The sequence below is a fragment of the Pristiophorus japonicus genome, chromosome 12 (genome assembly GCF_044704955.1).
Source record: "Pristiophorus japonicus isolate sPriJap1 chromosome 12, sPriJap1.hap1, whole genome shotgun sequence".
Classification (NCBI taxonomy): domain Eukaryota; kingdom Metazoa; phylum Chordata; class Chondrichthyes; family Pristiophoridae; genus Pristiophorus; species Pristiophorus japonicus.
This window is the reverse complement of record NC_091988.1, coordinates 35,529,984-35,553,646: the sequence shown is the minus strand read 5'-3', so window position 1 is coordinate 35,553,646 and position 23,663 is coordinate 35,529,984.

The following is a 23,663-nucleotide window of genomic DNA, read 5'->3' as shown; positions in this document are numbered from 1 at the left end:
ACTTTCTGACATTTATACCAGCTGAATAGCTCGTTAGCTGCTTCTGAAGTGTTAAAGGTTCATAATTGCTTGTGCATTATGATTGACTACTATTCTTTTGTTAGTGCTAATGAAATTGCTTCCTAAAGAATTTAGTATTTGAAGCGTGCATTCTTCTAATCTTGTTAATGCTTCCATAATTTTGTCAAATAGCAGGCATTTTTCTCATTCATTTCAAAAAATAGGAATGTCAGTCAAAGAAAGTATGCTAAGAATTAACCTCATGTAAGTGAATGTGGACAGGGTTTTAAATTAAATAAAACAAAACAAAATTAAAGAGTTAAAAGTCTGATCCTTAAATTTCATGTAGAAACACTTACCACATTCATACTGCATTCCTGTGTCTGCTTTATTTTTCGTAAGCATTACTTCATTTATTTCAAACCATTAAATGCATGTATAAAAGAACGTAGATAGGAGTAGAGTACAAATGCACTAAGCATGCGAACATGGACTCCATCAATCACAATTTCTACTCTTAAAAGTTCTGGTTTGGTGTTCATGCTGACCATATACCCTGAGTTAATTTAAAAAGTGTCATTTACAAAAGTCTGAGTAGGTGAAAAAGGCATTTATCATTTATCCCTAAGGCAATAATTTCCACTATTGACAGTATTTAGGCCTTTTGCTGTATTGTTGGAGCTAGCCAGTAGCATCGTGAACTGACTGCCCCCACCCAGTTGAATAATTATTCATGGCTGTCTGTGCAGCTTTGGTCTTGTGCAAGAAGCAATCCCAATGGGGGGTTGTGGAATTTCTAGCCAGCAAGTCCAACTTAAAGGGATGTGTGCATTTAAAAGGTAAGTGGCTGTATATTGTTTCAGCCTTTATCAATCTTCAAAATTAATTTTAGATATTTGTCAGTGTCACTTTTGTTTTGTTGCTATTTTTGAAAATTTGTAAAGAAACGTTTGTCTAATAGTCCAGGGTAAATGCACAACCTAACTATCACTAGACAGTATAAACCGAAGGTTTTAAATTCAATATTTGCTTTGTACCGAGTTAATTGATTGCAGCTGGAACAGTGTGTTCTGCATCAATATTTGTGGGCTAGGAAGGGGAAAGATCAGCCTGCTCCTGGATGGTATCCTGTATTATCTGCTGCAAAGTGTGTGTATGGAAGTTGGGTGGGGACAGATCAGGTTCATCTGTGATGTCTTCCATGGTTGAATAGCTTGTCAGCACTACCTTGCCTAAGTTTAAACATAAATAAACATCGGGCTCAATTTTCCCCAATGATTTGCGCCATTTTTTTTGAGGAGGCTGCTTTTTCTGACCTAATTTAAAAATCCAGTTTCCCCAATCAATTTGCACCAGCGTAACTCATTTAGTTACGTTTTTTTAGGTTCGTTTTTTGTTCATCCAAAGGGGACATAACCAGCCACCTACGCCAATTCTGGCCATTTTAGTGAACTTTGGCCCGCTGATAGTTACTCCGTTTCTGCTTAGGCCAGCGTATGTGGCCTCTCGAGAAAACCCTTGTGGAGAGTTAAAGAAATCGGCGCAGGTAAGTACATCGGAGGCCATTCAGCCTGGGCTAGGGGCGGGAAGCGGAGCGGACCGGAAAGGCACTCACTCGGGGACCGGAGAGGGTCGGCGGGAGAGGGAGCGCACTGACTGGCACTCACTCGGGGCCACAGCGGACCGGGACCGACACTCACTCGGGGACCGGAGAGGGTCGGCGGGAGAGGGAGCGCACTGACTGGCACTCACTCGGGGCCACAGCGGACCGGGACCAGCACTCACTCGGGGATCGGAGAGGGTCGGCAGGCGAGGGAGCGCACTGACTGGCACTCATCGGGGCCACAGCGGACCGGGACCAGCACTCACTCGGGGATCGGAGAGGGTCGGCGGGAGAGGGAGCGCACTGACTGGCACTCACTCAGGGCCACAGCGGACCGGGACCAGCACTCACTCGGGGATCGGAGAGGGTCGGCGGGAGAGGGAGCGCACTGACTGGCACTCACTCGGGGCCACAGCGGACCGGGACCAGCACTCACTCGGGGATCGGAGAGGGTCGGCAGGGGAGGGAGCAATTGTCTTATCCAGAAAGACCTGGGCATGGAGATGCCTCTGGAAGTGCCATAGCTGTTTTGAAGGTAAAAGAACATGGAGTATCAGGAGGACCATTACTCCGATAACTCCTCAGTGACGGCAGAAGTATGAATCCAAACTCAACTTATCAATAAAGTGTTTGCAACTGTTTAACAATCTCCCTTTGTCATCATTTAACCCCACTTCACAAAAATTACAAGTCCTTTAATCCAGTACCCATCCTATATCATCACATCACATCGGAATTCTTTGGCCCTACATGGTCATCCAAACCTACATAACATGAAAGAATAACCGAGCATGACATAAGTCCACAGTTTTCTGTATGATTATAATTTCCATGAATAACTAAAGACAAAATAAGTCAACATTCTCCTTTATTACAAGCAACTTAACAGTGACCATAAACCATCCCATTCTTTCCTTACTCTATGCTTATCCAGGATATCTAAATGTGCCTTTCTTTCTCCTATTTTACTGCTTCTCCTAGCTGCGCCCACTTGAGATCCCGGTCCCTGTCTGGAGGCCTCTCGATTGCCAACTCGGAGTTGTACTGCGCATGCGGGTCCATTGCAGCGATGTCAAAAACTTACTTTTTTTTCCCGCGCATGCGCAGAAGGCCCAGCTGCGTTTTTCAGCACAGACAGCAGGCTCCACCTCCCCGAGGCGACTGGCCGCGCTGCGCGGCTCTGGATTACAGTATAAACATCGGGGAAAGTTTGGACATGTTTTTCTGGCGCAATTCTGGACCTAAATAACCGACGCAACTCTGGCAATATGCCAGAAAACGGGCTTTGGCAAAATTGAGCCCATCATGTGGACAAAGTACCAGAGTTCTTCCAGTGCCTATGGAACTGTATCCTAGCATGCCATGGCACCTTTATAAGAGAGGAGAAAATTGGGAGGAAAAATAATGTTGCATCAATATTGTTCTTCTCTGCTATGCCTAGTGGCACATAAGGCAAACCAGTTCTTCTACTGCTTTTACATCCAGCAGGTCATGCTCTAGAATGTTTTGGGAACAAAGAACCCTTTACATGTGGCCAGTTTGTTAACCTGACCAAGGTGAACCACTCCACTCCACTCCCCTCCCATCAGAGGCAAGTACCCCACTGGATGTCAATGCAGTACTCAGAGTCTGGGATCACTGCTCTCCTGAAGCTGGGGATATCTGGACGGGGGCTCAAACCCATAACCTTCTGACTCAGTGGCAGGAATATTTGCATCAATATTAATATTAATGCAGGTTAATTCTGTTCTTTTTATATGCGATTAGTTTTGATCGGGGAAGGAGGAGGAATTATTAGAAGTATACTGAACCTTCTTATATTGCTTCACTTCAGGCAGTGAGTTCAGAAAATCAAAGGATTCTTTCAACCGATTTTTGCTAGCTTTTGGCACAAATAGTGGGCTTATATGTGGAAAAACTACTGACATTTTTAAAATTCCAAATTTAGTTGAGCTTTGCTCAGAAAAAGAATGGATTTGCCTTGATCCATTGAATTATTAAAAGTTGGGATAGCTTTGTACTTTGACCCAGTTTTGGCTTTGGCCCCAATCAGAACAGAATTTTATATAAGAATTAAAACAAGATGCAGAGGTGCACCTTTGGTTATAGGTCTACCTGAGTGCGGTATGAGAGTAGGGTGCATAGAGGAGATAATTTTTCAAAGAATGAGAACCAGAATACTTTGGTAAAACACAGTAACCTTTGTAGTGTCTCTCAAGTGCAAATGCCTTCCAACCCAATGACAAATCAACATTGCACATACTAAACATCGAATTTCTGCTGAGTCAAAGAAGACATATCATGATTCACTATTACTGTGTTTGAGGCCAAGGATTTTCAGGGCAGCTATCGTTAGCAATTTCTTGATGTTCACTCTTTGAAAACGCACAGTGACAGAAAATAATCAGAATCTACAGATACATTGAGTGAGTAGCAGGAAGAAGAATGTCAGAGAAATATCCCAACTGAATAGATACTGCATTATTTGCCAGATTGTGATCATATGTCTACTTTACCAAGGAGATTCCTCTATGTGAACAAATTAATTATTTATTTATAGGCTTGAATCACTTAGCCTGCATTGATTTACTGACGTTGCATTTCCTTTCATTCACAAGTCTTTTCAGGCTTAATTCTTGCTTAACATAGCAATGCAGTAGTTTAGTTCAGTACTTCTGTGCACATAAGTAGGGAGTGGTCCGATATGACAAATGAAGGTATGATTTTATCCAGATGTGATGGATACAGTGTTATATATGCAGACTATAGTTATGCTCTCTGTGTAGTCACTGTATAGTTGCATAAGATGGAGACTTGTTTATCTGATGTACTATCAATAAGATTTACACTGTGTACATACTATGCTGGCACCACTAGATAGTGCAACTGGTGGAGACCGGTGTTTCCTGCCCCTGTGGCAGAAGCTGTCCACCAGAGGGCACTGCGGTGGGAGACCTGAGGGTCACCTGCATAGGTGTACAGGGCCCAGTATAAAAGGCTACCCACCATGCTTGTGCCTCACTCTGGAGTTACAAATAAAGGACTAAGGTCACTACAGTTTGAATACAACACATTGCCTCGTGGAGTCATTCATAAGTACATTACAGATATAACAACTGCCGATGAGAATACGGACTTTCACGCGATTATGGCACACTAAAAGACTTTGCAGAGGGTGATGATTGGAATGCCTTCACGGAAAGGCACAAGCAATATTTCATGGCAAATGACCTGGCAGGGGAGACGGAAACATTGGCGGAGAAGCGCAAGGCTATACTGCCGACCAGTTGTGGGCCCGAGGTCTACTGCCTCATCAGGGACTTGCTGGCACCCACAAAGGCCAAGGATAAGACATACAATGAGCTGACTGAACTAATTTGCGACCAACTAAAACCAAAACAGAGCATCCTCATGGCCAGGTACACATTCTACACTCACCGCAGACCTGAGGGCCAAGAGATTGCAAAATATGCTGCCGACCTCAGGAGACTTGTGGCACCATGTGATTTCGGCACGCACCTCAATGAAGCATTGCGAGACATCTTCATTATGGGAGTTGGCCACGAGGGCCTCCTTCACAAGCTGCTATCTGCCGACACCACAGTCAACCTGCAGAAGGCCATCAGCATCAGTCAGGCGTTCATGACTCGACCTGCAGCACCAAGCAAATTATTCATCCTGTGGATTCAAACCCGGCAAGTATTGTACACAGAATAGTGCCTTTCACAGGTAAGACTGTAGAACGTGGCTCTGCCCAGGGCAGAGAGCACAGACCTCAGGGTTCCAGAACTCAGAGTCCGCCGAGGGGTGCTAATTGAGTAGCACCATGCTGGCGATGTGGAGGAAACCATAGGGCTCACTAGTGTCAGTTTGCTAAGTACGTAGGCAAAGCCTGTAACACGAAGGGCCACCTCCAGCGTATGTGTAAAAGAAATACGACCCACCGTCTAGCAGAGGAGTCGGTAGATGACTTTGAATCCAGCGGGAAGTATGATGAATTGGCCAGAGAGGCAGTTCTGCCCCAAGAAGAAGTGTATGGAGTGTATACCTGCACCACCGATTGTCCTCCAGTGAAGATGGAAGTCGAGATAAACGACATTCCAGTCTTCATGGACGTGGACACGGGAGCGAGCCAGTCAGTGATGAGCCAGGATGCCTTTGAGAGGCTAAGGAATGATGAATGACCCGAGCTGGTTCCAGTACAGGAGCAGTTGCACACCTACACCAAGGAGCTGATCCCAGTCCTTCGTAGTGTGATGTAAGTGTAATCCGTAATGGCGTGGTGCACAAGTTACCTCTGTGGATTGTTGCAGGTGATGGTCCAACGCTACTCGGAAGAAGGTGGATGGGGAAGATCCACTGGAAATGGGAAGACCTCTTCGCTCCAGCAATCGATGTCCCCCGTGCTCAGAGGCAGAGCAAAACCTCACCTTTGCTTGGGCCAGGCACCAGAGAACAGACCAGCGCAGCACCTGATGCACAGACTGTCCATCAGTACTGCATGGCAATGATCCGATCGGAATGACCTAAAAGTACCTTCCCGGCTCCAGTGGCAGGAGTCTTGGGGAGGAAGATCGAATTCACAGGCACTCTTCCAGCTTTTGTGGCAGAATCGCGGGAGAGAAGGGTCAAGGCAGTCGACTTCGAAGACAGAGGCAAGATGGCGTCCCTGCTGCAGCGAGGTGCAGCGTGTTTGAAAAAAAAGATGGCCACGGCAATATCACGAGGTGCAACGCTGAGGGACCAACACGTGGTGTCTAACAAAGGATTTGATTGGGGTAAAGCCAGCAGGGTTCTCTTAAAGGAGACCTGCAACCAACTGAACTTAAAGAGACATTGTATGCATGGCAATCAATGTAACGAACCGATTAAGATTGTGAACAGAATGTTGTTGCGAGATGTCGGTATTATTCCAAATGTAAAGAACAAAATGTTGTTGCGAGATGTCGGGAATAGAGTGTCCCCAAAGGTAGCAAGCAAGCGAATTCAGGAGGATAAAGGCACTGATTCTGATGCCCTGCCCCAGGTGTCCCCACAAGTTATAGGCCAGCAACCTCAGGAGGGTGAAGGCACTGATCCTGATACCCTGGCCTAGGTCTATCCCACGCTGCAGGCACCCGATGGCACTATTTGCCACAGACCTGTAAACGAAAACGGTGCCAATACGCGCAGTCGGCCGCCGTTGCCCACCCCCCGGGTGGAGATGGCACAGCCCCCAGATCCAGTTGCTACCTCGGCCATGTCCGGGAGCGAAAGGTCAGAACCAACGAGTTCCCCAAACGGGACCTGGAACAGCCAAGTTCCCAACACTGTTAGAGAGCAGGCAGAAGATTCTGCAGCCCTCAAAGGAGGACAGGGAGGCCACACACATTTGTGGCTCTGCCCACCGCTAGGCACGGCAAAGGCCCCGAGTCCTGGCTAGGTGAGTGAACCAAGCCCACCCCGCTAGCAGGGGGCACAGCGCCGCTATCAGACGACTAGGACCCCGTCCGGTTGCTCTGGAACATGCGACCTTGCATTCCTGTACAGCTACCTCAGTACTTACCATGACTGACCCATGAGTGCAATCTACCCAATCCTGCACACGACTGCAAATCATAACAAATGTAAGTCACTGAACCAAGGTGTCACGATACAAATTGTAACTTCCTTTCTTTGTATTTGCACTGTGTCTGATCCTGTATGTTAATGTAACAGGCCTGCTGCATTATCTCGCTGTGAGGGGTGGGGGGGGCGTGGGGGGAAATGGATGTATGTAGCCATGGACACACACATGGAGCGCACCTAGAACCCACTGGGACCTCCACTGCATCATCAAACCATTCAAACTGGTAACCACTACCCAATGTTGTGGCAAAAGAACTTGGGGGTTAACAGGGAGCGAGCCAAGACAAAGCACAGCCAAGGTGCAAGGGCTATTGGCACTTAAGTCTGGGGAGAGCTAAGCCAGAGCACATAATGCAAAGGTAATCGGCACAAAGGACTTGGGGGAGAGTGATGTTATATATGCAGACTATAGTTATACTCCCGGTGTAGTCACTGTATAGTTGCATAAGATGGAGACTTGTTACCTGATGTACTATCAATAAGGTTTACACTGTGTATATACTATGCTGGTACGACTAGAGGGTGGAGACCGGGGTTTCCTGCCCCTGTGGTAGAGACTGTCCACCAGAGGGCACTGCGGTGGGAGACCTGAGGGTCACCTGCATAGATGTGCAGGGCCCAGTATAAAAGGCTGCCCACCATGCTTGTGCCTCACTCTGGAGTTACAAATAAAGGATCAAGGTCACTACAATTTGAGTACAACACATTGCCTCATGGAGTCATTCATAAGTATATTACAGACATAACATACAGTCCCTTCACCTATTAGCTTTAGCTTTGTTAAAGATGAAATTGGCATGCATAACAATATGAATCACATTAGTCCTTCTGTCCAACAATTCTATCTGAGTGAATATGTGTACTTTGTAAGTTGCTCAATTACAAACTACCTGCCCCATCAGCTGAATAGGAAAAATTGTTAAGCAGTGTCATACTAAATGCAATGAAAGATTTTCAGTGGAACAGACCAATGCATTTTTGAAATTGGTGACGCTCAATTCAGAACAATCAACAAGTAAATATTTTTGAAAAATTCACCAAAAGACCAGTTCAAAAATACAATGAGTGCCACTTGGTCATAGAAAGCCTACAGTAAGAACATAAGAAATAGGAGCAGGATTTGGCCATTTGGCCCCTCGAGCCTGCTCAGTAAGATCATGGCTGATCTGATCTTGGCCTCAACTCCACTTCCCTGCCCACTCCCCATAACCCTTGACTCCCTTGTCATTCAAAAATCTGTCTATCTCCACATTAAATATATTCAATGACCCAGCCTCAACAACTCTCTGGGGTAGAGAATTCCAAGATTCTCTGAGAGAAGAAATTCCTCCTCATTTCCGTTTTAAATGGGCAACCCCTCATTCTGAAACTATGTCCCCTAGATCTAGATTCCTTCACAAGGGGAAACATTCTCTCTGCATCTATCCTGTCAAGCCCCCTCAGAATTTTAATGTTTCAATAAGATCACCTCTCATTCTTCTAAACTCCAATGAGTATAGGCCCAATCTGCTCAACCCTTCTTCATAAGACAACTGCTTCAGCTCAGGAATCAACCTCGTGAACCTTCTTTGAACTGCCTCCAATGCAAGTATATCACTTCTTAAATAAGGAGACCAAAACTGTACGCAGTACTTCATGTATGGTCTCATCAACATGCTGTACAGTTGTCACAGGACTTCCCTACTTTTATACTCCATCACCCTTGCAATAAAGGCCAACACTCCATTTGCCTTCCTAATTACTTGCTATACCTGCATACCAACTTTTTGTATTTCTTGTATAAGGACCCCCAGACCCCCCTCTACTGCAGCATTTTGTAATCTCTCCCCATTTAAATAATTTGCTTTTTTATTTTTCCTACCAAAGTGGATAACTTCACATTTTCTCACATTATACTCCATCTGCCAAATGTTTGCCCACTCACTGAGCCTATCTATATCCCTTTGCAGATTCTTTGCGTCCTCCTCACAACTTGCTTTCCCGCCTACCTTTGTATCATTCGAAAATTTGGCTACATTACACTCGGTCCCTTCATCCAAGTCATTAATATAGATTGTACGTACGCTCTCGTTTATTCGGCTAGCTCGGGGATTCGGCAATTCCGGGTAAATGATTTTTCCGTTCGGGCGAGTTTACATTTGAAAGTTTAAACTTTAATGAATAAATACAATCGTTAGGACCAGTTTACATTTATAAGTTAAAAATTTAATGAATCAATGCAATCAGCTACAAACAATAACAAAAGATGGACATTACCAGCATGCATGTACAGGTACTTCTGCCGGACTGTAATCGTGGAGGGACGAATGCTGCACCGGGAGTGGCTCGAGGAGGAGATTGCCTAGCTCCGGGGTTCCGGAGCGCGCTCTCCGGGCTGCATTCTGTGCCTCGAACCCGGAGCCGACATTGCCCCCGTTCCCAACGTCAGCGGCAGCCGCGAGAGACAACGGCTGCAGCAGCGCGCACACACATACAGAAGAGGGCAATTTTTACGGTGGATTTTCTGAGTCCTTGCAGTAACACAAGTGAAAACTTCAATTGAAATGCCTGTTTCCTCTGTGATGATAAAATGAGCAAATACAAATCAGCATAGTGTTTGGAAGCCGATTTTTCAAAATTATTTGGAGCTGTCTTTTCACGCATTCGCCATTTTGCAACAGAATTTTAAATTCCATTACAGCGGTTTCCCGTTGGATCCATGTATGGATAATCGAGAGTTGCCTGTAAATAGTTGAGGCCCTGCCACTGATCCCTGTGGCACCCCACCAGTTACAGTTTGCCAACTTGAAAATGACCCATTTATCCATTTATCCAAATAAGCTTGTGGGCTTCACAAATCATTATTCTAATGTCATGTAGGTGATTACCGAGATGAAGCAAGGGCAAGAATGGAGGTGGATCCAGCACAATGATCTTGCATTTCTGGCTTATGAATGGCAGAATTATACAAGTGTGGTGCAACAACAATTTGAACTTGTATGCCATCTTCATTGTTGCAAAAGGTACTTCCCAAACAGATACAATGGTGAAGTTAGGATTAGAGTTAGAGGAAGTGACTGAAGATATGATGCAAGAAAGAAAAACTTGGATTTATATACCGCCTTTCACGACCACTGGACATCTCAAAACGCTTTATAGCCAATTAAATACTTTTGGAATGTAGTCACTGTTGTAATGTAGAAAACATTAGAACATTCAAACATTAGATGTTTAGAAACATTAGAAGAGCTAGATTTTGAGGGAGTTTTTGAAGCTGAAGAGAGGTGTACAGGCAGAGAAGTTTACTTGCAGTTATATGTTGCCTTTAAATGAGAAAAATGTTCCAAGGTGCTTCTCAGAGGCATAATTTTAAAAAAAAATGCAATACCAAAACCTTTGCTAAAGGAATGGGTTTTAAGTAGGGTCTTAGGAACTTGGAAGAAAACGTAGCCAAGTTTGCTGACGATACAAAGATGGGAGGAAAAGCAATGCGTGAGGTGGAAACAAAAAACCTGCAAAAGGACATAGACAGGCTAAGTGAGTGGGCAAAAATCTGGCAGATGGAGTATAATGTTGGAAAGTGTGAGGTAATGCACTTTGGCAGAAAAAAATCAAAGAGCAAGTTATTATTTAAATGGAGAGAGACTGCAAAGTGCTGCAGTACAGCGGGACCTGGGAGTACTTGTGCATGAAACACAAAAGGTTAGTATGCAGGAAGGCCAATGGAATCTTGGCCTTTATCGCAAAGGGGATGGAATATAAAAGCAGGGAAGTCTTGCAATAGTTGTCCAGGGTATTGGTGAGGCCACACCTGGAATACTGCGTGCAGTTTTGGTTTCCATATTTAAGAAAGGATATACTTATTTTGGAGTCAGTTCAGAGAAGGTTAATTCCGGAGATGAGGGGGTTGCCTTACGAGGAAAGGTTGAGTAGGTGGGCCTCTACTCACTGGAATTTAGAAGAATGAGAGGTGATCTTATCGAAACATATAAGATTATGAGGGGGCTTGACAGGGTGGATGCAGAGAGGATGACTAGAACTAGAAGGCATGATCTTAGAATAAGGGGCCGCCCATTTAAAACAGAGATGAGGAGAAATTTCTTCTCTGAAGGTTGTAAATCTGTGGAACTCGCTGCCTCAGAGAGCTGTGGAAGCTGGGACATTGAATAAATTTAAGACAGAAATAGACAGTTTCTTAAACGATAAGGGAATAAAGGGTTATGGGGAGCGGGCAGGGAGGTAACCTGAATCCATAATTGGATCAGCCATGATCGTATTTAATGGCGGAGCAGGCTCGAGGGGCCGAATGGCCTACTCCTGTTCCTATTTCTTATGTTCTTATGTTAAAGGATGAGAGGAAGGTAAAGAAACAGAGGCATTTTTAAAGGGAATTCCAGAGTTTCTTCTAAATTCCAGTGAGTAGAGGCCCAACCTACTCAACCTTTCCTCGTAAGGCAACCCCCTCATCTCCGGAATTAACCTTCTCTGAATTGACTCCAAAACAAGTATATCCTTTCGTAAATATGGAAACCAAAACTGCACGCAGTATTCCAGGTGTGGCCTCACCAATACCCTGTACAACTATAGCAAGACTTCCCTGCTTTTATACTCCATCCCCTTTGCGATAAAGGCCAAGATTCCATTGGCCTTCCTGCATACTAACCTTTTGTGTTTCATGCACAAGTACCCCCAGGTCCCGCTGTACTGCAGCACTTTGCAGTCTCTCTCCATTTAAATAATAACCTGCTCTTTGATATACACAGCTGAAAGCACTGGCATTAATGATAGGCTGACCATCCATCCCCACTCTGGGAACAGTTCCTGGATAAGGTACTGTGTCCTGGGAAAACAATGCCCCCAGAAGTGTCCTCGGTTCAGGATGCTCATCCCTGAATTGCGCCATATTCATTGGTCTGCTGAAATTTCAATCTTTGTCATGCCTCAGATCTTCTAGACCAATCAGAATTCGGCATTCGTTTGTCAGGGCGATGCCCTTCTGGGATTGGCTGCTGCTGGCAACGTAGATGGGACACGTGGGTTAAGTTTCATCCTATAAGCAGGCAGCTGTTTCAACCAATAGTGACTGGTGGGAGGGCAGATCCTTTAACATGAGCGGGGGAAAAAAATCAGAAGAGAAGCTGAGGGCGTGGTGAGAGCTGGTGGGTGAATGGATTTACGTTATCTCAGAGATCAGCGTGGTGCAAAGCCAAAATGAAAAGTTCTAAATTCTCCCACTGGGAAGAAGTTTCTTAAACCTTCTGAGATACGGGGAGGTGAAATTGCCCCTATTGTAGAGGCCTGTTACCGTGTCTGGGAGGTGCTAATGGGGCGGAAGAGACTTTTTGCCCAGGGGCGGGGGGGGGGGGGGTTCCCGGCTCCCGGCTCCCGGGAAATTGCCTGGGAGTTTGTGGAGGTGCTGCCACGGTAGCGGTGTGTCCACCGGGTAGTGCCCTAGGCTGGCTCGCAACCTCTGCGGCGATCCCTCACTGCCCTGCACGGACCTCTTACCGTTCCGCGGGGGAAATTGCTCAGCAGCCCATGAAGCTGGCACAAGCGGATGTCAGCGCCAGCTTCGACATCCGCTTGCAGGGTAGAACTTAAAGGGGAGGGCACCTGCGCCCCGTACCGCCATCTTTACTGGTTTGCCGAATCTCGGGTTGGCTCCAGTGTATGTTTGCAAGCATGGTCCGGGCTGTTTTGGGTGCTGTAGTGCAGGTCCAGTCCAAAGCTGCCCTGGTGGCCTAGTGGAGGCCCTCAGAGGCCTTGCAGAGTGTGCAGCGGCCCTCCCCTTTAAGCAAATGGGAGGGGCGTTGAAGCGTTACAATCCTCATTCCTGTAGTGCCCCGGGACCCGCCCCTAAAGGAAATGGAGCATGCGAGATTGCGCTCCATTTCCTTTGTGGGGCGATAAACCCAATTCAGCGGCGGGGGTGGGACTTCTGCACTGAGCGCAGAAAGTCCCGGCCCCAGCTAGTTACCGCCCCCAATCGGGACATGGGGCACATTTGCCCTTAGGGGTCTCACATCTTATATGGAGAATCTCAGTCTGTTTGGAATAGAATTAAAATTGAGAAATTAAATGTTACGATACTCAGGGACGAGTATAGATGGCACAGCACTATTGGAGTTGCCATAGCTACAACGCTGACTGAATGCAAGATTCGACTGTTCGTTCCTGAACAGTGTTATTGTATTATTTATAAATGGTGTCTCAATGCGCTTCAATAATGTGATGTCACATCAGCGGTAATTATATGCACATTTGTTTTGCATTTGTGGTGTATAAGTGCAACTATTAAAATATAGGTTGCTAAAATATTTTGCCTCACTACGCTGCACAACCAACATTTTCCATCATGGCTATTTTGCTGTGCTCCCACCCTGTGCATCCCCAGATTAGGTTTAGAAAATATGGTCATCCTAACTAATGATGGAACAAAGGGAGTGGGGATACACATGAGGCCAGAGTTGGAGGAACAGAAAGTTTAGGGGAGATCGTAGAGCACGAGAAGATTACAGAGATAGGAAGGGGCAGGTATATGAAGGGTTTAAACATGACGATTAGAATCTTAAATTAGAGATGTTGGGAGTGAGGAGAGAGGTTATGGGTGAGCATGACATGGTGTGGGATCGGATAGGAGCAACAAAGTTTTAGATGAGCACAAGTTCATGTGGAAGGCCAGCCAGGTTAGCATTTGAATAGTCAAGTCTGGTTATGACAAAGGGAATGGGTGAAGGTTTCAGCAGCAGATGGGCTGAGGTAGAGGCAGTGAAGGGTGATGATACCGAGGTGAAAATATGTGGTCTTGGAATAGAGAGGATATGGGGTTGGAAGTTCAATTTGGGATTAAACAGGACTCGAGCAGTCTGGTTCAACCTGAGCCAGTGACAAGGGAGAAGTGGTGGAATTAATGATAATAGTACGTAGTTTGTGCTGGGGAGCAAAGACAATGGCTTTGGTCTTCCCAATGCTTATCTGGACTGTGTGTTGAACAAGCAGCCTGACAACACAGAAACAGTGGAGGAAAGGTAGAACTGGGTGTTATCAGCATACATGTGGAAGCTGACCCCATGATAAGGATTTTAGCTTTGAGGTGGGTATGGAGCGGGGGCTGGAATGCGGTCAGGAAACACGAGAGAATGGGTTTCCTTCAGGCCCTGCTGAATTTAACGGTGGGGCCTGATTAACATTCTGTTTCTCTATTTCCCGCCCACAGTCAGCCAAATTGAGAGGCTGGCTGGCCGACGGGCGGATAGCAGAGAGGAGGGAAGGAGGGATTGGAGATCGGTCGGGGGAGGTAGGAAAGCCAGGGATCAGAGGGGGCTGGAGATCGGGGGTGGGGGGGGGTATGAAAACTGGGGATCAGAGGGGACCGGAGATTGGAAGGCTGGTGGGGTGTGGGGAGTCAGGGGCCGAGAATTGTAGGCCGGAGAAAGGGTTTTAGGGACTGGGGGTTGAAGATTGGAAAGCCAGAGGGGGAATCGGGAAGGGGGCTGGGTGGGGGTTGGGAGTTGGGGGGGGAGCGGCTGGAGGGGGGGAAAGGAGGGCGGATTGGAGATCGGAGGCCTCAGGAGTGAGATCGGAAGTTTCGGGGGTGGGGTCGCGGGGTGATTGTAAGGGTCGGGGTATGGCCGATCATGAGGAATTGACGAGGTAGGAACACTGGATCCAGTGGGTAAGAGGAAAAGCAGTCCTCGCCTTTCTTTAGCTGCCTGGTTCCCTGAAGTCTGGGAGAGCCAGCCGCCCAGAGTTAAATTTGGTTCTTCAAATGAGGCATGCAGCTTCATTATAATATTTAAAGTTCCAGCCCACCTCCTGCGGGTTGGCTGCCCCCCCACCCCTTTCCCGTCTCCGTTAAAACCGGAGAGGGCAGGTTGGAGGTGGTTTGGAGTCGGGATCCAGATTTTCAACACTTTAACCTCCCACCGACCCCAATCCACCTGTTTTTTGGGGTTAAAATCCACCCCCCCATGTCTGCAGATGATGTTGCTAAAGGGCAACATTAAGATGAGGAAGAGGAGTTTAGGAATAGACTTTTACAGTGCAAGGTGACATCGGTTGATGGTTTTGTCACTGATGATGGAGTGGTGGGAGGAAGGAACAGACAATAAGCCAGAGTTAGAAGAATCGAGGATGTGAGCTGGGATGTTGCACTAGATCAGTAGAGTGAGGCAAGACCATGGTCATTTGTTAAGCAGGGCAAGAGTTCTGAATCAATGAGTTGGTGTAGTGCAGGTGTCTGAAGAAAAGGTTAGATGAGGTAGTCTTAATACAGAATAGGGTGCGTGTGCCAGATCTTTGGATGAATTGGAATGTATGTAGGGTGGAGGCCGGCAAGGAAAGCTTTGGAGAAGTCAAGCCTGGAGGTGCTGAATGCTTGGATCAGGTTTTCAGTGGCAATGGTGGTAAGGTAAGGTAAGGGTGGAGGTAAATTCTCTGGCAGAGCGGGAAATAGACAGTCTTGGTGATGGGCAGATAATGGTCATTGAAGCTTAGATCAGGGTCAAACAGAACACCAAGGTTGTGCCCTGCTTAGCCTGAGCACACAGCCACAGAGGGGGATGGATTCAAGGTTGGCGTTTATTTGTTCATATTTTCCAAACAGACAGGAAGCAGGGTTGTAGCTATGGAGTTATGGTTGGCAGAGGTAGATCTGGGTGTCACTGAGGGGGAGTACAGGAATATAAGTGGAACAAGGTTGGAACTTTGGGAGACACCTGAAGTGATCATACTGACAAGGCAAGGAGAAGCAATTACAGGAGATGTGCTAGCTAATTTGGGACAAGTAGCTGTGGAACTATGTGACGGTGCCACAGAGATGGACCATCGAGGAGAGCTAAAGGAGCAGTAGACTTTGCTGAAAAGCACAGATAGATTGAGGGAACAAGGAGAGAAATTGCACTCCAGTTGTAGTCACAAAGGATATCGCTGGCATTAACTAGGGTAGTCTCAGTGCTGTGCGATGGATGCAAATCAGACTGAAACAGGTTGAACAGGAAATAACGAGAGAAGTGAGGATGGAGCTGACTGATGAAACACATTTGAGAACCTTAGGAAAGGAAGGAAGGTTTGAAATAAAATGGTGATGGGGAGAATGGAGGGGTTGAGGGTATATTTTAAGGAAGGAGAGGGGTGATAGCAATAGTTTTGATTGGGGGAACAGCATTTGCACTAATGGAGTCTTGCAAAGGAAGTCCTCTGACCAGCTTGACCTACACACTACATGGGCAAAGCTAAACAATACATCATCATCATAGGCAGTCCCTCAGAGTCGAAGATGACTTGCTTCCACTCTTAAAGTGAGTTCTCAGGTGACTGAGGAGTCCAATGCGGGACCTCCAGTCTCTGTCACAGGTGAGGCAGACAATGGTTGAAGGAAAGGGTGTGTGGGAAGCCTGGGTTGACGCATGCTCTTTCCGCTGTCTACGCTTGGTTTCTGCTTGTTCTCAGCGATGGGACTTGAGGTGCTCAGCGCCCTCTTGTAAACAATACAACTACAACAACAACTTGCACTTATTTGCAAGGGTCCTTTGTAACAATAAGAAGAACTAGGTGATTTTAAGTCACAGCTGATGATGCTGTTATCTGTAGGACTTTCTCAAAACATTTCACTGTCAGCACCTGAAGTGGGTTTGTTTACTCAAGTGTGGCAACACCAGATTAAAAGGACTTAAAAGCAGGTAGTTCCTTTGCTAAGATTCTGTCTGACCCACTGGTACGCAGCACATTTGCCAAGTTATAGAGCGTGTATTGGGATTCACCGTTACCGTAGTAGAAAGGGTGGATGGTCAGGGTAACTTTGTTAATCATTTCTTGAAGTTCAACCTTTAAAAAGGCACTTGGCGGAAATTGTTCACACATAAATAATTAGAATATACAGATACATTCTGAATAGCAGGAATGAGCATGTTAGAGAGATGTTCCAAATGAACCGATATTACGTTGTGTGTTAGCTTGTGATCTTAAACATACTTTACCAAGGGGATTCCTCCACATGAAGAAATAAATAATTCATTCACAGGGTTGAGTCACTTAGCCTGCATTGATTTACTTATGTTGCATTTCCTTTCATTCACAAGCCCTTTAAGTCTTAATTCTTTCTTAACACACCAATGCAGTAATTCTGTACTATAAGATGTAATTGAATTTGTTGCAGACCGGATGGATATTGTCTGTTCACCTGAAAGCTTTTGCTTTTTTTTAAAAAGATGATCTTAACATGTCATGGCAATGTGAATCCTATTTGTTTCCTTCTGTAATAATTCTGCCTTTGAGTGTGTGTGCTTATTTTTGTCTGAGAGTTACTCGATTCACTTTGTAGTCAACTGCACCCCGTCAGCTGAATAAGAAAAGCCGTCGAGCAGCGACGCACTAAATGAATTGGGATGTCTCCAGTGGGTGTTCACCATCTCAAGTGTAAGGTCCGTGAGTCACTTTGAGCTCAACCCCCTGTCAGCCCTACAGCAAAGTGCTTCTCACTCAGCCTGCTATCAGTCCTGGAAGAGGCATTGTGTCACAGTTTTCAGTGCTCTTACTGGCTTTCATCAGCACTTTCCATTAATGCCTGCTCCGGTGAACCAGCGCTGCATGACTTGATGTGGGATGAATGCTCGAGGTTACCAAGAAGATAAAGGGAGCCTGCAGGCAGCTTTACATCTATAGAGTGAGCATTAATTGTGAGACGATAGCTTACTCTGTTGAAATCAATAGACTCTTGTGGCCTGTAGCAGAGGGCACGCTGGACCGGCAGTAGGTCACTGAATGATGATATTATACAGGGGACTGCATACTGCAGAGTTGTTAAGAAGTAAATGCAACTGCCTGCAGTAAAGGTAGAAACGGTCTCACTACCAAGGATATAATACCAACAGCAACATTTTGAACTCACTGGAGCTTTTCAGTTGCTTCCCTGTTTTTCTTTTATCTGGGATGTCCCAGAAATGAAGATGAACTGACAGTCTATTTGGGTCTGAGATACAGCACAGTGCTCCATTATTAATCAGATTTACTCTAATTGTGCAAGTCGTTCTGATCTGTGGAAGTACAATAATGCAGAGAGATATGCATATTTTACAAGCTTTCTGTAGCTTTTCTGTAATCGTGTGGACATCTTTCAGTATTACACTGGCACAAGCGAAAGAATCACAGCAACAAATTCCCCTAAATGTGTAAGTCTTGATTTCTGTTCTTTTGTATTTCATGTCCAGTCAGTGTGCTTGCAGTTAAAGGGCTGCATGCAGGATGAAATTTAAAGTTGGTTTAATACTAGTGTATTGCAACGCTGCAGGATCTCTATGCTTCATAAAACATAACCTTATGTTCTGCATAATAGCCAGAAATCTATAGTTTAGAGGGTCTGACATGTTTGATATGCATACTGATATTTGGATCTCAAACATGCTTGATGGAAAATTTTAATTTTTTTGTCAAATGACAAAATTAATCAGATATTGTTTGATGAAAAAACAATCGATCTGTAGGTTTCAACCAGAAGTTAAATTGTTTTCCTCTCTCTTTCCATTGTTATATATGTTACCATATTTTACTGTCTTTTAGGGTAAAACTATGGGCTTCAGCCTTTGGAGGGGAAATCAAATCTATTTCAGCCAAATATTCAGGTTCACAATTTCTGCAGAAGGTAACAGCTTTTTTTTCATTTTTATTTTTAGGACCTTTGATTGTTTTAGAACTTAACTGTCACTTAACAACTGACTGCATTTTAAATAGCTGACCCCTTCAAAAAGCTATATTTATCATTCTAGTTTAACTGATGCATTTTTAATTGAACATGTTTGACAGTGCTTTTGATTGCTGTCCGCTGCAGAAACTTAAGATTTATGTCACCAGATTATGATTGATACTTATTTAATTGACTATTCTTGGTTTAGTTAGCAGAGTGTAAGGTTAACTTCAGTTTTTTAACTGGTATCTGTTTAACTTTTAACTTGACTTTTTGAATACATTTTAGTGAGGAAAGACAGCCATATGTGATTTCTGCAGCGCGTATGCTTACTTCATTCCACTGTCATTTCGCTCCAATGCTGGGATGTATTACACCATTACAGATAAGAGAAATGAGTATCTTATCTGACTGTTCAGGTGCATAGCTGGATAATATTCTGGTGCACTGCTGCAGGAGTCTGAAAAATGTTGCACAGTCCATTAAATTACTATTGTAATGAAGAATATGATTTGAAACCTGTGTCAAAAGAGTAACTTTGCCGCAAAAATATAAAATAATTACGTGCCTATAATAATTTAAAATAGAAAATAAATTGCATGCTTTTAATCAGCCAATTGTTTAAGACATGGGTCATATTGGAAAAAGAAATGATAAAATTACAATACAATTCTTTGTGATAAATTGAATTTTAAGTACAGATATGCCAATACACAATATCATAAATAAATGTAGTAATGATGCATTGTGGGAGTTTTTCACAAGCGTGAAGGACCCATATGTCTCACACATCAAGGATGTTTCACACAAGTGAAAGAACACTTTAATGTACTGTGCTTTTATTTTAAGTAATTACATTGTGAGCTTATATGATCTATTTAAACAAAGTCTGGAAGACATGTGATGAATTATTTCAGTAATGACTATCCGCAATTAAGTTATTTTATTTTCACAATCATTTGTTATCTTAATTCGGAGTACTGAAAATAGTACCAAAATGCATATGGTTAATTTAAACATTTAAAATGTGTTCAGTCAATTCTTCTCCATAATTTAATTTTATCATTATCGTTGGTCTCTAAATAGCTTTGGTTGTTCTTCTTCTGTGTCACATTCAAAAACTGCAAATGTACAACAACTGGAAAGATATGTTTCTGGTTTTTTGCTGTGATGCATGATTTTTGTGATATTGCATATGGGCAATTTGAAATGTAAATACAACCTTATTCAAGAATATGAAGATACAAAGAACCAAATTTGTTTTATTTATTGTAACCCATGTACTATAACCCATATTACAAAAAGAAAAAAGTTAAAATATTTGGAGCATCTTATATTTCCAATTATTATGCTTTGCCTTATTCTGGGATTTTGGTATTTGAGAATGTTACCTAAGTGGTTCCATGTCGTCAAGGATTATTTTTAGAAATACATAAAAATTAGTATATATATCAAAAAGGTATAAAAGCTTCATAAATATAAAGGGAAAAATGCTGGAAATTTTGACGGGCCCTGAATATTTGAAGGATTTAAACCAGAAATGTTAACCTATCTTTTCCATTCGCAGATGCAGATGGACCGCCTGTATATTTCCAGCATGTTATGTATTATAAGCACCACATTAACTGTAGGCACAGATTCATCGAACAAATTTTATCCTGATTTATAAACTGCAGACTTAAGCATGAGTGTGATGATTCTGGGTAATTTTCCTATATTAGATACTCTCTCTCTCTCTCTTATATATATATATATATATACACAAATTACTGCATAACCTGCAAAGCTGATTTACAAGACTTTTACAGTTGTCATGTAGATTTCACAGTATAAAGAGACTGTCAGCCTCCCACATAAGGCCCATGCTTACATTGTGAAAGACAAGGCAAATCCATCCCTGCTAACTAATGTATCTTTGACATCATTTAAATATAAATTAATCTGTATGCATAGCACCATCTTAAACCACCAGTTTCAGCAGAATATAGAGAGATTTTTTTTCAGATAATGCTAAAAATACTTAAAACTGAAACTCGCATATTTATGTGGTTTTAAAAGTTAACTCTTCTTTTGATTGCAGAAAATAATGCATTAAAAGAAAGATGATTGAGTTTTTAAGTGTTGCACAGGATGAGTGCAACAATTTTGCAATCAGATACTTATTGTTTATTCAAAATCAGCTGTTTTTCTATCATCCAAATTTGCTTGGAATTTTGCTGTTAGTTTTTGAATGATTTATTTATACATTTGATAACACTACCATCAGTCTACGTGAGGATGTGGGTTGTAATAATATTAGCAAAAACCTTGGAAAAGGAGAAAATTGTTATTAAGCGTTCATAGTGTAATGAAAATTATAAACACATTTGAGTTGGAAAATACATTAAAATGTTTACATTAGTTGAACATTTGAATCACAAATGGAGTTTAGCAAACCGCACTTGTCGGTAAATAACATTACAGTATAATATATATAAGGGGATGAATAACTCAATACCTCACTTCAAAAATAACACTTTTTACTAGCCACATAATCAAAGGTATGTGTTTGATAATGCCATAATACTTACACGTGGTCTGAATTTATTGAAATTGGTAAATTGTTGAGAAAAGCATTTTAATCACATATGTTCCCAGATTTTGCTCTCATCAGCAAAGGAACAGCCTTCGCCATTTACCTCACCGACAAATGCCCACAGACTTTTTGTGGGCTTGTCAGTGGAAATTTCCACTAATCCGGCGCCATCAACAGGGCATTTGTTGTGTCTGTGAATAGGGAAAGCAAAAACGAGGCTCTTCAACCAATCAGATTGAAGTATCCTCACTGAGACATGCAGAGTCCAAACTAGGAAGTATAAAGCATGAAATATAAATTAGATCTAAATAATGCAAAGAGAGCAAAATAAAGATTGGGAATATATAGATGGGGTTAAGGGAGAGAGATAAAAGAGACAAACAGAAAAAGTAAAAAAATATATATATATAGAAAAATCTGCAACATTAATTTTCTTCTGATGTAAATAAGATTTTCAGGGCTAGAGAGATTTATTCAGCAATTAATTATCACTTATTACACTGTTTAAAAACTCACATTCCTAAATGTACCAGTCCTAACTTTTTCTGGTGTCCTTAGTGCGGAACGAATGGGCAAGTACCCCAAGTTCACGTTATTACAGTGATTTCAATGCTGAGTCTATCGGCAAGGACTATAACAGCGCACGCTGTGGAGGAGCAGGGCATCTCTGACAGCAACATCTGGATTTCCGTATTTTACTGCGTAAGTGTGGATACCAGAAATTTCTGTCAGATTTCCCCGGTAATAGCGATGAGTGCTGATAGCTTTGCCATTATTATTACAGCAAATTCCAGGCCATTATATTTGTGTGTTCATCAAAGGTGGCAACACTTTTATGAGTATCAGATAATGTGTTAGAAAAATTGTATTGAGTTCCAGGTGGGGTTTGTACATCATTTGAATTCCTTGATTGTGCCACTACTTTATAATTTTCTTTTACCTACCGATTATTCTATGTATGATTAAAGAATGAGCAGATTTAAGTTGGACATGTTCCCTTTAAAGCTCTTTACTTTTGGTAATTTACTATGATCATGTCTCATATGACATGTTTTACTAACATAGTCTGACAGGAAATAAATAATGAATAAATTTGCCACCACTGCTTGTACCTTGTAGATGCATGTTCTATATCAACTTATATCTTACCGTCTAGTGAGGAATACATCACTTTTAAGAGATGATTCTACCCTAGATTAATACAATTATTTCTTCATGTAAACATATAGGGCTGGATTTTAGGCTTTTTGGTTTTTGGAGTGAAAACGGAGGAGGGCGGGAAAGTTACCGGCCGGGAATAGTTTGCGCTTTGATAAGGAAGTTTCGGCATCTGGGCCCAGTGTCAGGGGGCACAGCGCGAAGGGAAGCATTGTACACTTTTCATGGCGCAAGGATAGGAAACTTGCAAATTTAAGTGCCGGGCCGTGTGCGCCCCGAGAGAGGCCTGAGGGGTGGGGGTGGGGGATGGGGGTGGGGGGGGGCAGCAGGTGGAAAACCTTTATTAAAAAAAACACAAAAACATTCCCAAAACATTGCCCATGCCACCACAACACAAGTTGCAAAAAAAAATGAAAAGAACAAACACTCGCACTTACCTTTGGAGCACTTTACCTTACTCTGGGCCACCGGCTATGCAGGACCGCACTGATTTCCCAGGCGGTTATTGCGGACACACTTCCGGGCGCACGGATCGGGCAAAAGTCCAAAGTACTGCTAGTGTCGCAACGGGAGGCATTATACACCGGCGGTGCTACTCAGCGCCGTCACAAAATGGGACCGAAGGATTGTGACGGGGCACAGGAAACCTGAATGCTGCCTTTCACACCACTCCAGGGCAAAACCCAGAGCACAAAGGACTGGAAAATCCAGTCATATTTGCATATATATTTGTTACCTGTCATGAATGCCGTGATTTTGTTGCCAATGGAAACCTGCCATTTTTCAACACCTCCTTTCTCCTTGGCTCATAACATGTTTTTTTTCCGGGGTACAGTATGCAATCTTTGCCATAAATGGGTATCCTGGAGCAGCTGAGGAGGGAAGGAGACCCTAAATGGTGGTTCACTGGGCAGCCAATTTCTGACAGGTAACAAATGCATATGTTACATCAGATATTTTCCCCTTGATACACTGTGCGAATACTTCACCTTTAAGTAACTGATAGTGATGTGGAAATCTAAACAGTTTCAGCACAAATCTATTCTGATTGTGATATGTTC